Consider the following 17597-nt stretch of genomic DNA (forward strand, 5'->3'; position numbering starts at 1 on the left):
AGCGGAGGAAGTATGGAGGAAAAATTCGCAGAAAAAATCTTTCAATAATTTTATTGAATGAATTACAAAAGTGTATCCGCCACGTAATCAAGATTCTGAAGAAGATTAGGTAAGTTAGTATTTTTAATTATTTGAGGATATTATTTTTATGCATTGTTCTAAATGTAAGGTGGAAAGGAATTTGGTATTATTGGGAAAATTGTTATTAGCAATGATTTAGTTTAAAGTAATTAGGATTGTAAGGTAATTTTTATTAATTTAATGTATGTGCTCATTTATATTTTAAGTAGTGTTTTTGAATTTAATTATATTTTAATGAAATGATAGTTATTTTGTGAATTTTATGTTTGTAGGAATTTGGTATACGTTTAAGTTGAAATAAACGTGCATGGAAATAATTTAAATATTTGATACTAAGTATTTGTAATGCTTGCGGTATGAATTCGTTGGTGACGTGTATAATGTAATAGATGTTTTAGAGGTAAAAGTTTTTGGATATTTTATTTATTTTATATGTGGAAATGTTCATATTTGTAAAGGGTAAATACTTTTTCGCGATCAGGTAATTTCATATATGTTCTTTTTACCGGGTTTAAAGATTGAGAAAATTATCATGTATTTTCGTGAAATTTTTCTAATTTATGAGAAAAAAGCAGTGTACATGGATATAGTGAAGAGTGTGCGCAATGCCATTTTTGTGCAATTCTGGGATGTTTTTTTAAGTAAAAATAAGTCGGCGTGTACATGGTTTATGTGTATGTGTTATTTTGAAAAACGCGTAAAGAGTATGGTATTGTGCACTTTTTCCCAATTTTGCAGTGAATATTTGTCATGATTAAGCAGTTTTGTTTGATAAAATTTCTAGCATAAGTGTAATTCGGCTAGTAGATTGTTGGAAGAAGTGTTCAGTAGAAGAAAAGAAACATGTCTTTACTTCGTAAAGACAAAATGGCGTCGGGGAAAAAAAATAGAGGGTTGCTGTAGGAGAGTTGGTTGCCAAATTTTCGCCAAAAAATCGCCAAGTTACCATAATGTAAAGATCAACCAGGTTTGTTGTATGAATCACGAAAATTAGCGCGTTTTTCACCTCTTATGTCATCAAAAGATTTACCTTTTGCGATGAAGTAAGTGTCGCATTTCTTCGCTAGTTCTTCTGGACGTAGCCAACTTTCACCTTGTCGAACTGCAACATGGCACGCTAAATCACTATCCAACGTTTGAAAAAGCTTGTCAGAAATTATTAAGTTAATTAAAGACTCAAAATCATTGACACTTCTACTTTTACAATAATGGATCCAACATGATCTTAAACGAGAGGCGAACTGCAAATGAGTTTCCCCCGTCAACCTTTGAGCTTGGCGAAAATTTTCTAAACATATAATTGGCGATGGTTCATATTCCTTAATGATTAAAGATTTAATTTTTTCATAATCTTTCAAATCATCATCTTTAATATATACTAGAATATTAGAAGATTTATCACCTATCAGTTTAAGTAAAATTTCAGACTTAAACTCATTTGGTACGTTCTTATGCTTAAAAGCCCTTTCTATAGAATCAAAAAATAAGTTCCATGCTTCACCCTTTTTAGGTACAGAAATCGATAAAGCCTGTACAGCTTTCAAAAGCTTGTCTAATGAAAGTGTATTTTCTACGTTGTTACTAGATTCGTTGCTATTTTCGATTTGCATTAAACGCAGTTTTACAATTTCTTCTGACTTTTTCCTTTCTTCAACCGTAGTATTAAGAAATTCAATAACAAAATCTTTATCTTTCAAATATTCTTTAGAACTTAAAAGCTTATCCCTTAATTCTACAACTTTTAAACTAGAATCGGCTTCTTCACCGAGTTCCTTCAACACCGAAATCAAATCACTTTTAACTACTCCCTTAAACATATTTAGAAGAAATTTTCCTTAAAATTACAACAAAAATTTCTCACCTTTTCTCAAAATCCAGTCGGCTTCGTTAGCTCTGGTTCTCGAAAGAGAGCGTGCTGTGATGACCTTACGAATGAATAAGGCACCATAAGGAAAACGACACAAATATTTATTAAAAATTAACGTTCAAAGAATAATAGTAAAAAAAAATATAACGTTCAAAGGATAATGGTAAACTCGGAGCACTACCTCGCTCCTACAACATAGTTAATCTACCACCTGCCTCCTCTGAGGCTAACATGCAACTGTCGTCTCTCTCACTTGCTGGGCTCTGCCAGGCAGCTGATTGGCTTACCGCAGCCAGATACATGACAGTAACTGTGCGGTAGTGGTCTGAGTCATAAACTCTTATGGTCAGTGTACCTCCACTTAGGTTTCCACGATATTTTTTATATATAATTGCTCTTCAAAATCTTCTTTCATCTTATCCCAATCCCCCGTGAAGTCTGCTAAGACTATAGAGGGAATGTGTCCTGCTTTTTTGTTGGGTGTAATAAATTCAGCTTCCTCTGCTTCCATATTGTCTTCAGGGTTTAGTTCCTCGAATTTATTTTTTTGAGCTGGTTCTTCTATTTCGGAATTTAATAGAGTTCTCTTATGAGTTATTCTAGGGCTTATGTATCCTTCTTTATCTATTGTGGTTTTCTTTTTGATTTTAGATTTTTGACTAGCAGTAATATCAGATTGACTTGTTTCCTGTGTTGGATTATTTAGGGTTTCTTTTTGTTTCATTTCATTATTGTATAATTCTAAGATTTGTATATCCTTTTCCATAGCATTGACTTGAGCTAAGTGAACTTCAGTCGCATTATTTGGATTAAATGAATTTTGATAAGCATGAAACTCAGAAAGCATAAGTTAAGACACAATAACAAGCCGAACAAATACTAATTTAGAAGTCAAACAACAAAAAGCAGCGTTGTATTTTCGAAATTTTCACAGGACTAGTTTCGAAAATATAACGCTGATTTTTGTTGTTTGACTTCTGAATAATCATAAGTTGCTTAAGTTTTTCTAAGTTATCCCTGGTAACTTCCCGATTTCTGTGATTACACACAGATTTGATACGGTTTTCGATCGCCTCCTTGTCCATGATATGCATGAATCCTAACTTTTAACCTAATGACGATAAGAATAATGAAAACATACTTATCGTGAACATCAAGAAGAGACGACAACAACTCATCAGCTTCAGCAGTGAGAGCAATGTATTTTTCCCTTTCTTCACAAAATCGCAGGAATAAAGCAACGCCGTGGACAGAAAGAACAATTTCTCTCCAAAATTTACAGAATAACTGAAAAACCGCCATTCATTTTTTAACTCAGAATGCGACGACACCAGCGCCACAGTAACTGTTTCCGATCTCTTAATTTTGTCCATCAGTGTATAATCGTTATCTTAATGAGTGACTGATGAAAACAAATGTATACGTCGTATAAACTGAAATTTCATTTTGTCATTCACGTAGATAAAGTCACATTTTTTTTTATAGATTGCCTACTTCTGTAATAATGTCATTTCTTGACTAAACGCATATTTAAATATTTAATAGGTTGGAATGGTCTCAACATGATTAGGCATCCCATCAAATGAATCACGTTGTAAGGTATATTTTAATTTTATAACAGTTATTTTAATTTATTGTGCTTTCCTATTGTTCTTCGTTCCAACTTACAACTCCCTACCAGAATGAGTTTTTAGAATCGCTTTGAATGCAAATGAGTTAGAAGTAGTATTAAAAAGAGATTCAACTGACTTCGAGAGAGAGTAGCGCGTGTCTGCCTTCGGTTGGACACTCGGCTGTATCTTACATACCTTTCGATATTCACCGGCTAGTTTAAAAATTAAGGGTCACTACGTTAGATTTGTGCTAGCTTTCCGCTAAGTCTTTTAGTTAGTTCTTATTTTGATTTTAAACTGGAGTGGAGGCTTTGTTGTAAGCCCGAATAAGGGGCTAACTGTTCTTATTTTGAGTGAAATAAAGGGTAGTTAACTCTTCTTGAGTTTACGATTCCTGTTATTTGAACTAAGCGATAAGTCACTTAACAGTTTACAGGGTTCCTCGACATTTACTTTAGTAGACTAAGAGTAAGGAACTCTACAGCGTATTTAAGCTTCTCCTTGAGAAACTGTAAATTTTTCTGTGCTTTGATCAAAAGTAAAAATGAAAATTCTCTTGCTTAACTTCAAAGACACGGGCAAATATTGTTCAGCTTATATCTTTTCCTTTATGTGATAAAATTTCGTAATATTTGAAACTCACGTTCATTACCTATATAAAAAATCTGATGTGTACACCACATGACTTCCTTGTATTGGAATATTAAATTATACGCACTTTTTCTTGCATTTCATTTAAACTTATTGGATTGAATTAAATCTACTTCGCCGACAGCGCATAAACCACAATAGAATAAATGCATTCTTTAAAATTCACTCTAGTATTTGTTTACCATAGCGACACTCTGGCGCTAGATTCACTTAACAGTATTAATAATTATATAACAGTTATCTTATATAACAATTATATAACGGAAACTAAGTTAACTGTTATATAATCCAGTAATTATATAACAGTTAACTTATATATTTCGTTCATATTATAACTGACGATGCACAAAATTTATATCATTTAAAGAATAGAATTATCTAATCGTTGCCACATGTTCTATTCAAATACTATAATAAAGCTAGAATGATGTATAAAAAAAATTAAGCAAACAAAACAAAAAAGAAACAGTTTTTTACAGACGATTGAGTATTTCTCATTTAATTAATTCAGTTCTCACTTCGCGAGAAGGCAAAGATACATAAAAACTCAAAATATCTATATTAAAAATTACAAAGTAAATTTTAAACACTTATTTCCTCGAAAAAATTCCAGAAAGAATTAAGCATGATTTAATTGGCAATAATAAATGAATGCGTTATCTTTGTTGTTGAGAGGCTAAGTTTCTCTAGATTGGCAACAAACCCACTAGTCTCCTGTTTCAAATGTAAACATCAATGGCCGCCATTAAAAAAAGGCTTAGCGGCACTTAGACAACTTTAAAATTGTTGATAATTTTTAAAATATTGCACACAGATTTACTAAAGGCATAAAAACCTTAACCGGAAGATAAAAACAACATAATGCAATAATTTTTAAAGCAAAATATGTACAATTTACAAACATATAAGAGTAAAGAAATTGAGATCACTGAGCCGAGTAACAGAGTGGATATATATATAAATATATTTATATACGTTTGGTGCTGCCGATTGCAACTAAAATACGAGGTGCACATCTACATGTTATAGCAGTCCTATATACAAAATTTCAACGTTCTGAGGCTACTCGTTTTTGAGTTATGCGAGATACGTACGTACGCACGAACGTACGTACATACGTTCGTACAGACGCCACGAAAAATTCTCTTCAGAATTAATTTTAAAGCAGTTTTATAATTTTTTTGAAGGAAAAGAGTATTTTATTCTGTCCTTACGTACAGATATCACGCAAAAACATCGTTAAATAGCATTCGATAGCGGTCAAAATGGATATTTTCGTTGAAATATGCTGCCTGAAACTTTTCGCGATTACAATACTTCATTTTTACTTCGTACAAGGAAGTAACTAGTTAACAGACATATTTCTTTATTTAGACATATTTGAAATTAAAATCTTGTCGCTGTTATTATCGCAAGATTTCTCGAATCCGTTTTATTGACTGAACACATGTGCATTAGTTCTGTCACTGATAAACGAAATAAACCATCTGGTATTTATCATTTCACAAGAGTCATCTAAGCACTATCCCGCGATACGATTGTAATTAAAGGGATTAAAAATTTCCTCTAACATAAAAAATAATGTTTGAATCTTTATATATTTCTAAAAATTTATATTTGAATGTTTAATGAGCAAGCCTTGGGAAATGTTTTTGTATTTTGGCTAATGAATGACAAGGAAGATTATTGACGATATTACATACCAGAATGTTGTGCATATTTGACACCGGCGTTATTTAGAGGGAAGCCATGTATATAGTATTTAGAATCTAGTATTTAAAAATAGTAGTACAAATCTTATTATATATTATAATACCTTATTATATAAATACAAAAAAAAAATATTTATTCAGATAACAGACTAAACATTTACGGAAAATATAAATAAAATATGACAGAATCTATGAAACCGGTACTTCCAAAAAACGTTAGTGAAAACCAGGTGTAGTAAAGTGAAAGGAAGTTACTGTCAGACGTTTCCTGTATAAGTGAAACTTATGATCACGAGAAAAAAACATGTCAAATTTCAAATTCCATTTGATTTCGAAATAAAAACGACTCATTTTCTAGTGAAGTATTTTAACCCACACGTCGGAACTGCGATCTGCTCTTTAATCTTAAAAAACTGCAAAGTTAATTTTTAACACGTGGCTAAATTATACACATTTTAGAAAAGGAAAAACTTGAAAATTTCGATAACGTTTCAATGATTATCACGGAATATAACTGAGGTCAACAAAATTTTAAGCATCGCTAACTGAAGTTTTTCTTCATTACTTATATTAACTGAATCTAGCGCTATCATATAATAGAAATTTACTCAAAAGAATCCTAACATTAACTCAAACTATTATTTGATGAAAATTTAAGCATTTATATTCCCATAAAAGTATGAAAGTATCTTCCGCCTCAAATAATAATTTTAATTTGGAAACCATTGCAAATAAGAAAAAGCTCTCCTTTATTTTTTTCCCCCTTTGGATTTAAAAGAGCAAATTTCGCAACTGTTTGAACATTCATTTTAATCTGTGTAATACTTAGGTAAATAGATAGGATAATATATGTAACTTACTGTTTAATGTCTTTAAGACAACTATGCAAATAAGATGAGAATATATGCATATCAGTTAGCTCCATTTGGTTTCTTCCTATAATAATATCGACTCCTGCTAATTACTCACTAAAAATAATTAAGTTTTTATCAACTTCCTACTGACTTTAACATCATTCAACTACTGTGGAAGTTTCACCCCTTTTAGCTCGGCTTACATTCATAGAGTCGACACTAAATAGGACACTGTGTCTAATCGACAATTTGTCGATTAAACACAGTGTTATATAAGATTGTCGATGCCCATAACCAACACAGCGCAGAGTCGACAGCGGTACAGAATCGACTCCAGAGTGTGATTGACAAGATAAAAACTGATATGTATGATGTGGATGAAAAAAAAGTACAAAAAGGATGAAAGTACATTTGTAGCCTGCACAAAGTCATAACAGATATACGATCGAAACTGTTGCATACGATCAACTCCGACATACCGGCGTAGACACGGCGTAGGTTCGATAGCCGTACATTATCGGCATTTTAAAAGAGTAGGCAAGACTTATAATTAACAACGATGAGTAATCAAGAGGGTAAGAATTTGATTAGTCATTTTTCAAGTTACCAGCATAAGATCGATACCGGTATAAAATCGAAAATACTTTGGAACTAATATGTCCATCCTGTGGCGGTAAAGATACCGTTGACCCTAAGTGATGTCTACCCTGTGCCCCATTCGTCTCGGCTTAGTTCTAAATGAGATGAAAAGAACGAATTCTTCAAAACAATTTTATTTTAGGGATTCTTTTTAGTACATAATCCCGGAAAACGTCATTAGCCTCAACCTCATTCCGGGGTGTCGAAACAATCAACTATTTTATCTACGGCATAGAAGGGGAAAGAATTTGATCTTATTTAGTTGTCCGTTGCGTTGAACTTGCTCTGAGATATCTTATCTAGAAGCCACACTCAATACCAAAGACTTCCCAGACCCTTAAGTATAGATCTCAATAAGCACCATAAACAACCTTAGGGAGACTACTTATTATTCAAGCCATTTACTAGAGTATCATAGTGTGTTATCTCTTCAGTTAGAAAACAAAATAATCGTACAATTTATAGACTAAGATCAAAGTGAATTAAATAGAATTTAAGCAGGGCAACTAATAGTCCTTTCATACTTTTCCTAAAAATTGTGGAAGCAGATAAAGCTGCTTAACAACTGCATGAACAGACAAGGTGGAAGAAAACATCTTGCCAAAACGCTGCACTTCAGTTTTCTGCTAGAGCTTTTTCTCTTACATTTAAAATCTAAGATCGCTTAATTAAAATCTAAGATCGCTTAATTAAAATCTAAGATCGCTTAATTTGTCATTATTATGCCAGAATCATTAGTCCGTACCTTACCGGAAGTTGAGATGACTGACCTATGATTTATGGCTGCAGACTGTGTTAAGTTTTACTACTTATATTTTTTGCATGTGGCAGCAAGACTAATGGTTGAGAGAATGTTGTGTTTGTGACAGTCATATTATTTTATTTCATATCTAGAATCCATGTAATTAAATATAGGTGGAGGAAAGGCGTTCCATGCGGTGTGAATTATTCAGTAAACCAGGCGCTGTAAAGTTTTAAAGAGACATCATTTTTGGCTAAGTCGAAAAGGAGATCTAGTGAAGATAGTGATTGATTGTTCTAAGCGTATTGTAACTATGCAACTATGCATGTTGGCGGTGAAAATTACTTCAGCTTGTGAGGTAAGTGGAAGTTGAACTCTTATATTCTATTTAAGAAGAATTCGTTTATAACCGATTTTTAAGGACACTGTAATAATGGAGAATAAAAGTGTTTCGATTTCATGTTAATGGTTGGTGTAAAGTGATTTCAGAACAATTTGTGCTTTTAAATTGAGCAATTATAAGTGAACTTACAACTTTTAAACAAAACAAAAACTGCTTTACACATGAGTGTTACTAATTACATGAAAAAATAGAGGTAATTGTAACACCTGATGAAATTAATTTAATGGAACTAGATGAATTTTTCGAATTATTGAAACACAAAAAAAAAAAAAACTGAGTTAAGGAAGCTTGATGCTGAAATCAAGAAAATAATTACAGATGTTAAAGAATTAGAAAATAAATAAATAATGTCAGGGGTACACAGATAAAATTTATTTGTGGAAATTTAAAACTGAAACAATATCAAACAATCAAAGTATTAATATAAATGCAAGTAAAAATACATTTGATAGTGCAGTTTCAGAACATATTTTTGACAATATCAAATTACTAAAGTTAACAATATGACATTCGGAGGTAATATTATAGAAATGATAGCTTTCAAGGATCGTTTCGGCGCATATGTAAAAATAATAAAAATAATATAAATTCATCCAATGCTCAAAATTGCAGCATTGGAGGGCTTCGTTGAGAGATCAAAAATATCGCATCATTCAAACCGTTCAGATTTCAGATTGTAATTTTGAGATAGCATGGATGTTTTAGACGAAAGATATTCAAATAAGAGAGAACACATTTTTGAATATATTAAAATGTTTTCTAAGCTTAACATCTATTCAGAATGAATCAGCTGTTCCTATTTTAAAAATAGTTGACAATATTAACAGAGTAATTCGCTCATTATAAGTATGGAGTTAAATCATTTTTAATTTTGGTAACAGTTTTATGACTTATTTAATTCTACAAAATTTATCCTTCTACAAAATTATGATGGGAACGTCAGCTAAAATGTAACGAGATTCCGAAATTTACAGCATTAATTGAATTACTAAAGAACTATATAAGAACACTTCAAAATAGCAAATCAAGAATTAATAAGGTACCTAAATCTGTGTTTCAGAAGAAGAGTTATGTTCTAGCATCAGCATTTGTACTGGATAAGGTGACAGATAGTTATTATGCATTTTTAACATCAATCATTTTATATAATTTCACTGATTTAAGGTTAGCTGATCCGTTATTTTACAAATCATAACCAACTGAGATTTTATTTGGTGTAAATGAATTTCTGAATTTAATAACAAGAGAAACTGTCATATGTGCCCCTCTTCCATTCGCGCTAAATTAGAGGCTGGAATTGATAATTTCGGGCACTACAAATTTTGAATCACAGACAACTGATCGATTATATGTAATTAATTTTGAACGCGAATCCATATTAATTAGTAAATTCTTTCTGGGAGCTAAACAAATTTCAAAATGTACAACTTTTAACGAATGAAGAAACACTTTGTGAAGAATATTTTGAAAGTTCTCATCTCAGAGGCAAAAAAGACTATTATTCAGTTGCATTAATATTCACATATTATAGAGATATTTTAGATGATTCTCGTGAATTGGCTTGCAGAAGATTTCAATATTTAGAGAAGAGTCTGTTATTCATGCCAGAAGTCTACAAGCAGTACAATCAATTTATGAAAGAATACTTTTCACTGGGACACATATAAATAGTTTCAAACACAGGTCGCGAGTTAAAAAATTAACATTATTATATTCCGCATCACTTCATGCTGAAGGATGACGCTTGACAACAAAACAACATGATTGTGCTTAACAACAAAACTAAGAGTAGTTTTTGATGCGAATGCTAAAACAACCACAGATCTCTCTTTAAATGATACATTAATAATGGGCCCAAAAACACAAGAAAATGATTTCATTCGAATTTTACTAAGATTTAGGATTCATAATATTGCAATAACCGCTGATATACGAATGATGTATAGACATAAAAATTCATGAAAAGCTCGAGACTTTCAAAGAATATTATGGAGAGACAGCACAGATAAAAAAAATACAAGTTTGCCGTTTAAGCACTGCTACATATGGAACTACAGCTGCTCCATATCTTACAACCAAAATTTTGAGTCAGCGATTGATATAGGATTGAATTTTCCGAAGGCAAAAGAATGTAGTTTCAATCGAGGTTTAGTTAATGATGTACTAACTGGTATTAAGAATATTCCGGAAGGTATTGCATTGATAGATGGTTTGCAGCATATGCTAAAATAAAGGGTAGGTTAAGAGCTCCATAAATGGCCAACAAGTGAACCATTATTGTTAAAAATGCTGGATTAACAAAAACAGATAGTGACAATATTCATCGAATAATAGAAAGTAAAGCAACAAAAGTGCTGGGATTGGAATGGTATCCAGATTAAGAGGAATTCGATTGTAATTTCGGTGTAATAGATTATCACTATACCGCCTAAAAGTATTATACTGTCATTTGCATCAAAGGGGCTACTCGATCTTGCTACTCGATCATGGCTAAGGTCAGATCCTAAATAGTGGGGTGGATAGCTCCTTTTGTAATTCTCGCTAAAATGATCCTTCAGCAACTGTGGAAATTACTGTTATCATGGAATGATCCTGTACCAGAAGAGATTGATCAAAATGGGAAAGTTTTATGTAGAGAAGCTAAACTTTTGAATTCCATAAATGTACCTAGAAAAATCCTGTTACCTGATTGTTATCGATGGGAACTTCACAGATTTTATTACACGTCTGAAGAGGGCTATGCAGCGGTTATTAAGTCAAAACTTGTAGCAACTCTAATGCACAACTTGTAACAGCTAAAACTCGTGTAGCACCACTAAAATTTATCATCGTTCCCAGACTGGAATTATGTGCAGCAGGTGTAGTTCTACTAAAGTCTATCACGATTCCAAGAACGGAATTATATGCAGCAGTATTATTTGGACGCTTGATTCAGGCTATAAGAGATGCATTAGTTATAAAATTTGATTCATTGAACGTGTGGAGGGATTCACAAGTCATGTCGTCATGGCTAAGGTCAGATCCTAAATAGTGGCTAATATTCGTATTCAAGAGTTTCTGAAATACTACAATGTACCTTACCAGCTGAGAACAGGAGTCATATTGATGGAAAAGGAAATCCTGCTGACCGTGCTTCACGTGAATTATTTCGTGCAGAAGTATTGCCTTATGAATTGCGGTGGAATGTACCTCCTTAATTAAAGTGCAGTGAGTTTTCTGTGTCTAAGCGTTTTGTTGACTGCGTACGGGTTCGTAATAGATTGAATGCAAACAGAACCGATGATAGCTTGATAAAATTCATTTTACCAAAAGGAACACTTCACAGTACTGGAAATTTCCACAGAAAGCACTCATTAAAGTCTTCACACTATCACAGAGTACAATCAGTAATTACACTTCGAACTACTGAGAACGTTAAGCACAACGCAATGCAAAGCTCATCTAAAAGGCGAAGCTCTCTCGGATACATCAATACTCCGTTTCAGTTCTGAACTGACAACTAACAACTGAGAAACTGATGCTGTCTTCGAACTTATATAATTTTCCCCCCGGCCACCGAGAAATCTCGAACATTTTCTGCTTCTCAAAATTACTGGAAGACATATGAGGTCTGGATACGGTTCCAGCTAATGCAGGAATCAATTACAGTTATTCAGTTATAATATCCATTACAGTTACACAAATGTCGCCGTGTGGACCCAAATGTCGCCATGTGGTCTGAAAGTTGGCGATTTCTCGCCAAATTAGTGAGACTGACATTTACTCAATGGCCCTGATCTCTTATTTCTCCTGCGGAACATCGTTTCTCTCAAGCTTTTCATGTTACATTATTCAGAAAAATACAACAATTTTACATATAATTCCACTAAAATTAAAACATTAAGGGAAACAAGTTAAACAGTACGATTTGTAATTTATGAAACTGTACAGGAACTTACTTTTTTATCAAAGATATTCTCATTTTCGAAGTTGCAACGCATATTTGCTTATTAAGATTCATAACACTATACATTATTCAAATAGTGCAACGATTGAAATTCAGTAAAAAATTTACTGTTCGGAATTGGGAAAATATTTACCTACAAAGAACAATATCCTTAGTTTTGTGTCCATTTTTAGATGATAACAAAGTGTTACGAGTAGGAGGAAGACTGAAAAACGCGCCAATAATCGGAGAATGAAAAATATCCAGTCTTATTACCTACAAAGCACAATCTGACAATAGTCATAATTAGACACTTTCATGACAAACAAATATTTACATCTAGCACCAGAAATTCTTTTTCTTTAGACAGACAGCAATTTTCGATCACAGCTGCTAGATATTAGTAAGAGTTTATTTTACGTGTTGCAAACATTAGAGTTCAAACTACAGGTCAAATAATTACTGATTTAGCAGCACCTAAAGTAACAGAATTGCTACCCTTTCGTCGCGTTGGAGTAGATTTTTCAGGACTGTTCACGATCAAAGATCACGTAGAACGTGGACAAAAATCACTTAAATCTTCCATGTATGTATTTGTGTGCTTTGTATTCAAAGTAGTACATCTTAAAGTAGTAGAAGATCTTTAAACTAAGGTATTTATAAGTGCATTAAAACAATTTGATTCAAGAAAAGAAAAACCATTTGACCATCCCACAGCTAAAACAAACATGTGCATGGCAGAGTGTCGATTGCCACGCGATATTACGGCCGATGGCATTAAATATCCGTAAAATTTTCAGCACCCGAGTTAACTGGTTGATAGGAAAATCGAAACGGCATTTATTCCTGAGATACCTCGGGCGCAGTCGTTAAGCGGTTAGGTTAAGCTAAAGTAGGAGTCACTTCAGTAGGAGAACGTGTTCTGCCTTTCGGCCACGTTGTTGCTGCTAATCTAAGCTTACAGTTCTGCGGCCGTACTACTACATGCCTGCTAGTATATGCCAGTGATTTTTAAACACAGGCCGATTCCGCGAATTGATTCTGTGGGGCTTCGGCTGATTAATTTTATTTAATATTAGTTGGTTCTGTATTTTCTATTTTGAGTTAAAACCCAAGTAGAGGCTTATTGTACGTCTGAGAGGGGACATCTGTTAATTCATTTTAGGTGGAATAACAGGTACTTCAACTCTTCTCTGAAGTTGTTACTTACATTACAAGAACTAAGCGAACAGTCACTACTTAGTTCTTCAGTATTCTAGCTTTCAAGAAACTCTATTTTAGCCAGGATATTACGCCACCTGACATGAAATTAATTAATTAATCATCTAAAAAACAGTTTCTTAAACTGTGGGTCGCAACTTCCATGGGGTTCGCCGGACCTGCAGCAAGGTGTCGCCAAAAATTTTAGCAGTTTTGATATTTCTTTAACTTATTATAATAATTTTTCAATTACGCAATATTTTTACACAATATATCTGAAAAAGATACGACAATACAGGCAAAGGAAAAACGAAAACGTTTCGACGCATTCTTTTTATAATATAAACGTTCATTTTACTTGCTTTGTACGTGACGCTGTCATTTCGTCTCTTACTTATCTAAAATTTTCACATTGTTCTGTGTCTTAAAAGTAGAAATTAAAGTTTATGACCTAAAACTGCAATAGTATATAATAGTACGAGTGATAAAATTGACAATTTCACTCAAGCGTGTGTCGGATTTGCGCAATGCGTAAAATTTTCGTAAATATTATGGGGAGTCCTGGGGTCGCGAAAAAATCTCAATGATAGAAAAGGGTCACGACTGAAAACATTTTAAGAAGCCCTGATCTAAAGAATGATTTTGTGTGTTTATTTAATTGAATATGAAAACGAATATGAGGGCTGGGTAACAAAAGCATGGTTTCGAGGGTAAATAGGCTCATATTTAAGGAATGACTTATTGAGGAAAACCAGGAAAATACTTATACACAGTGGTAAGCTATAGAGGAGCTCTCGCGATCCCTTTATTAAATTTCCTTCTAATTTCTAAAACCCTTATTCTTTTCGTTAGCTAGTTTATTTATTCAAAGAAAAACACATGTTACTCACTGAACTTCGTGCATTAGTCTGAATTACCTAAAAAAACTCGTTAAACAATATTTCTATGAGCTCTTTGGCTGTACGAAATATTTTAGATTTAGCGACGCTATACTTAAATGGAAAAACTCTTAGAAAATTTAATTCTGATCCTTACGTAAAAAAGGTTTTGAAAAATCATCGCTCAGCCTAGATCCTCCTAAGATCTATTGATGTGAAAATAAAGAATATTGCGTTGCAGCTTATACTTCATACATTTATTCGCTGTTCTATGAAATTTCTTCAATATTTTGTAATGCTTATTTTTGAAAGTTTGAAGTTGTTTTTCTTAACTTTTTTGAAGACATTTTCTTGTTCATTCACAACTATTTGTATTTTCTGTTTTCCTGCGAAGTGAGACGTTTAATTAGGTTTAGGTTAATTGATTAAAGCAAAGCAACTCGAAAGCTAGCAACCTATACTAACGGATGCCTTCGTAGCGAACTTTCTACGGGAAATTGGCCATTATCTATGTTACACATGTGGGAAGCCAACCATGTAGCCAGCTCGTTCAACGGAATTCGATCCCAGGTCAAACTACCAGTGTTTAGAGACTTTACCACATATTTAATTAGACTTTGATATTTTGTTTTCGTAAGCTAAATTACGAACCCTTTGCTAAGATTTTCATAGCTCACGACACTTTACACAACCAGTCCAATCACCCGGTTTGAAACTGTTAATGAATTACCAGGTTGATCAACGAAGCGATTTGAATTCAGCGAGCCTGAGTGAAGAAAAAAATATTTTTCGTAGATTTAAAAGCGATAGTAAACACATTTCTAAATAATAATTCTAAAACATAATGACAAGCAACTTTTAAAATATTTATTAATTATGAATATAAATATATATGTTTCGAATAACATAAATGTATATGTAATTACATGAATAAGTATTTCTTATGCATGCAAAAGGACTAGGAAAAATATTTAAATAGGATAATTATAGGGTTTGACTTGGGGAAAGCTAATGGAGTTAGTTCAAAACCTCTAACAGACGTGAAGCGAATCATCGCTATGTCTGAAGTAACTGCAAAGGTCAGGGAAAGGTTTTAAATAAAGCTTCTCATTTAAACAGAATTTAGAATATAAATGCACTTTCTTGTGCTAACAAAATTAACCACAGCTCGTGAGATGTAATTAAACAGAATAGTCAGTTTCAAGTTAAAACGGGAAATAGTAGCTAAAGACTGCACAGTTAAATATACTCTAAGCTGGCTAAATAAATCGACCGGCATTTCAAAATCAAGTGTCGGCAACGGTATAACTGAAAGTCGAGTAATTACAACGTATCAGAGTTGGTAGGAACTATAACGCGCACACGCAGTCAGAAACACGCTGTGTCTTAAAAATAAAAAAAACTCACTTTAAATACTAGTTACAGTCCTTTACATTCTGGTGAAGAAAATGGAAAGGACAAATTATAGTAAAGATCCATATCATAAAAAACCTGCTTAATTTAAATAATAATAACTGTACATCCTTTAATATTTTTTCTTCAAATAAATATCAAAACAGACTGAATATCAGCTTCTCATCGACTATCTGTATCTATTCTCATCAACAAATCCTGGGTTCAAATCCCGCTCTATAATATTATTAATGAACTTTTTCCAAATATCTGCAAATAATTTTTTTCGATAATATTATAACAGTTTATTGCTTATTAATACAAAAAGTTGGCTAATTAAAAAATATCCTTTTGAATGATATAGTACCTAAGCATCAATAATAAAGTATTTAATAACAACTGTTTTTACTAATAGTTTCTACAAATATTTACTCCATTGATGTGATAAATAAAAATTATTTGAAACCAAAATAAGATTCGCATTAGTGAATTATAGTTAAGAGCTGGCTAAATAAATCGAAAATTACACATGCAATGTCATGTGTAATTTGAAGATTAAATAAGACAATCTCTTAGAATGGTTTCGCAGTCGGAAAAACGAATATATAACTCATAGTATTTGATTAAACTTTCTTTCCGTTATAAGTGTCAAATATCATTTTGCCTTACACTTGATCAAATAGTGAATAAATGTTTCCTCCAGATGATAATATTAAGCATCGATTAACATTTCCTGTAATAACTTTTTAATAGGGCTTCCTGTTAGCAACCCTTTCAATTTTGATTCTCTGCTTTTAATTCTGGGTATAAATAATAATAATAATAATAATAAAGAGATGTTATGATGAGATTTTTTTTCCTATAAAAAAGGATGTTATAGTTTATCGTTCAATAATCCATTTAGGTAGTACAAAATTGCATTCATTCAAAGGAATTTTTTTTTCTTTTTTCCTCTCTACAAAACAGAATGCAGAAAAGTGTGTTGACTAATCTCACTTGTCAGACAGCAACATCGCAACATCAGAACAAGCCCACGAAACTCATAGTGGCAAGGAGTGCAAGATTGCGTCTGTCGTTGACAAGAGCTTTGAGCACCATACAGGTGGCAGTACGACTTTGCTCAGTTCCGCCCCCAAATTTTGATGTAGATCACCCCAGAGAGGACGTGTGCAAGGGTCTCCTACCCCTCTTCCGTTACCACTAACCTCTCGAGAGGACTTTCGGCTCACCGCATATTTAGAGTTTACCTCACAGACACTATATATTTACAAGCATCCATGCCCTCTCCGGAATTTCAACAAGGCCCTTCGGTACGGCAGCCAGCGGCACTAACAACTATCCCAGCTGGGTGGCGAATGCAGAGAAATTAGATATTTAAACGGCCCCCACGTTTTCTGGCGACTCTGAAGCTCGCAGCCTTATCTTTTTTCCACCGCCCCCGTGTTGATGTTCTTTTGTAATATATTACTGGACCGCAACTGATCAGTATTCCTGTGTCTTACCCACCATACGGATACGGGGTTCAAATCAAGGCGAACAGGCTGGCTGCATGGGTGTTTTCGTGGTTTTCCACATGTGTAACATGGATACCCGCTCATGTCCCTCATAAAGTCCTCCACAGAACATCTCTCCTTTTCCAC

The 17597-nt window shown here is 33.1% G+C and overlaps 1 long non-coding RNA gene across 1 annotated transcript in view; it reads right to left on the reverse strand.

Moving 5' to 3' along the window:
- Positions 1 to 2149, reverse strand: part of LOC118186763 (uncharacterized) — a 71346-nt gene extending 69197 nt beyond the window's left edge. The window contains exon 1 of the long non-coding RNA XR_015038477.1: positions 1943 to 2149. This is a non-coding gene — a long non-coding RNA (uncharacterized LOC118186763). The remainder of the gene's footprint in view (positions 1 to 1942) is intronic.
- Positions 2150 to 17597: the final 15448 nt, after the last annotated feature.

The sequence above is a fragment of the Stegodyphus dumicola genome, chromosome X1 (genome assembly GCF_044657685.1).
Source record: "Stegodyphus dumicola isolate Sdum_Otavi_A_Nest chromosome X1, ASM4465768v1".
Lineage (NCBI taxonomy): Eukaryota > Metazoa > Arthropoda > Arachnida > Araneae > Eresidae > Stegodyphus > Stegodyphus dumicola.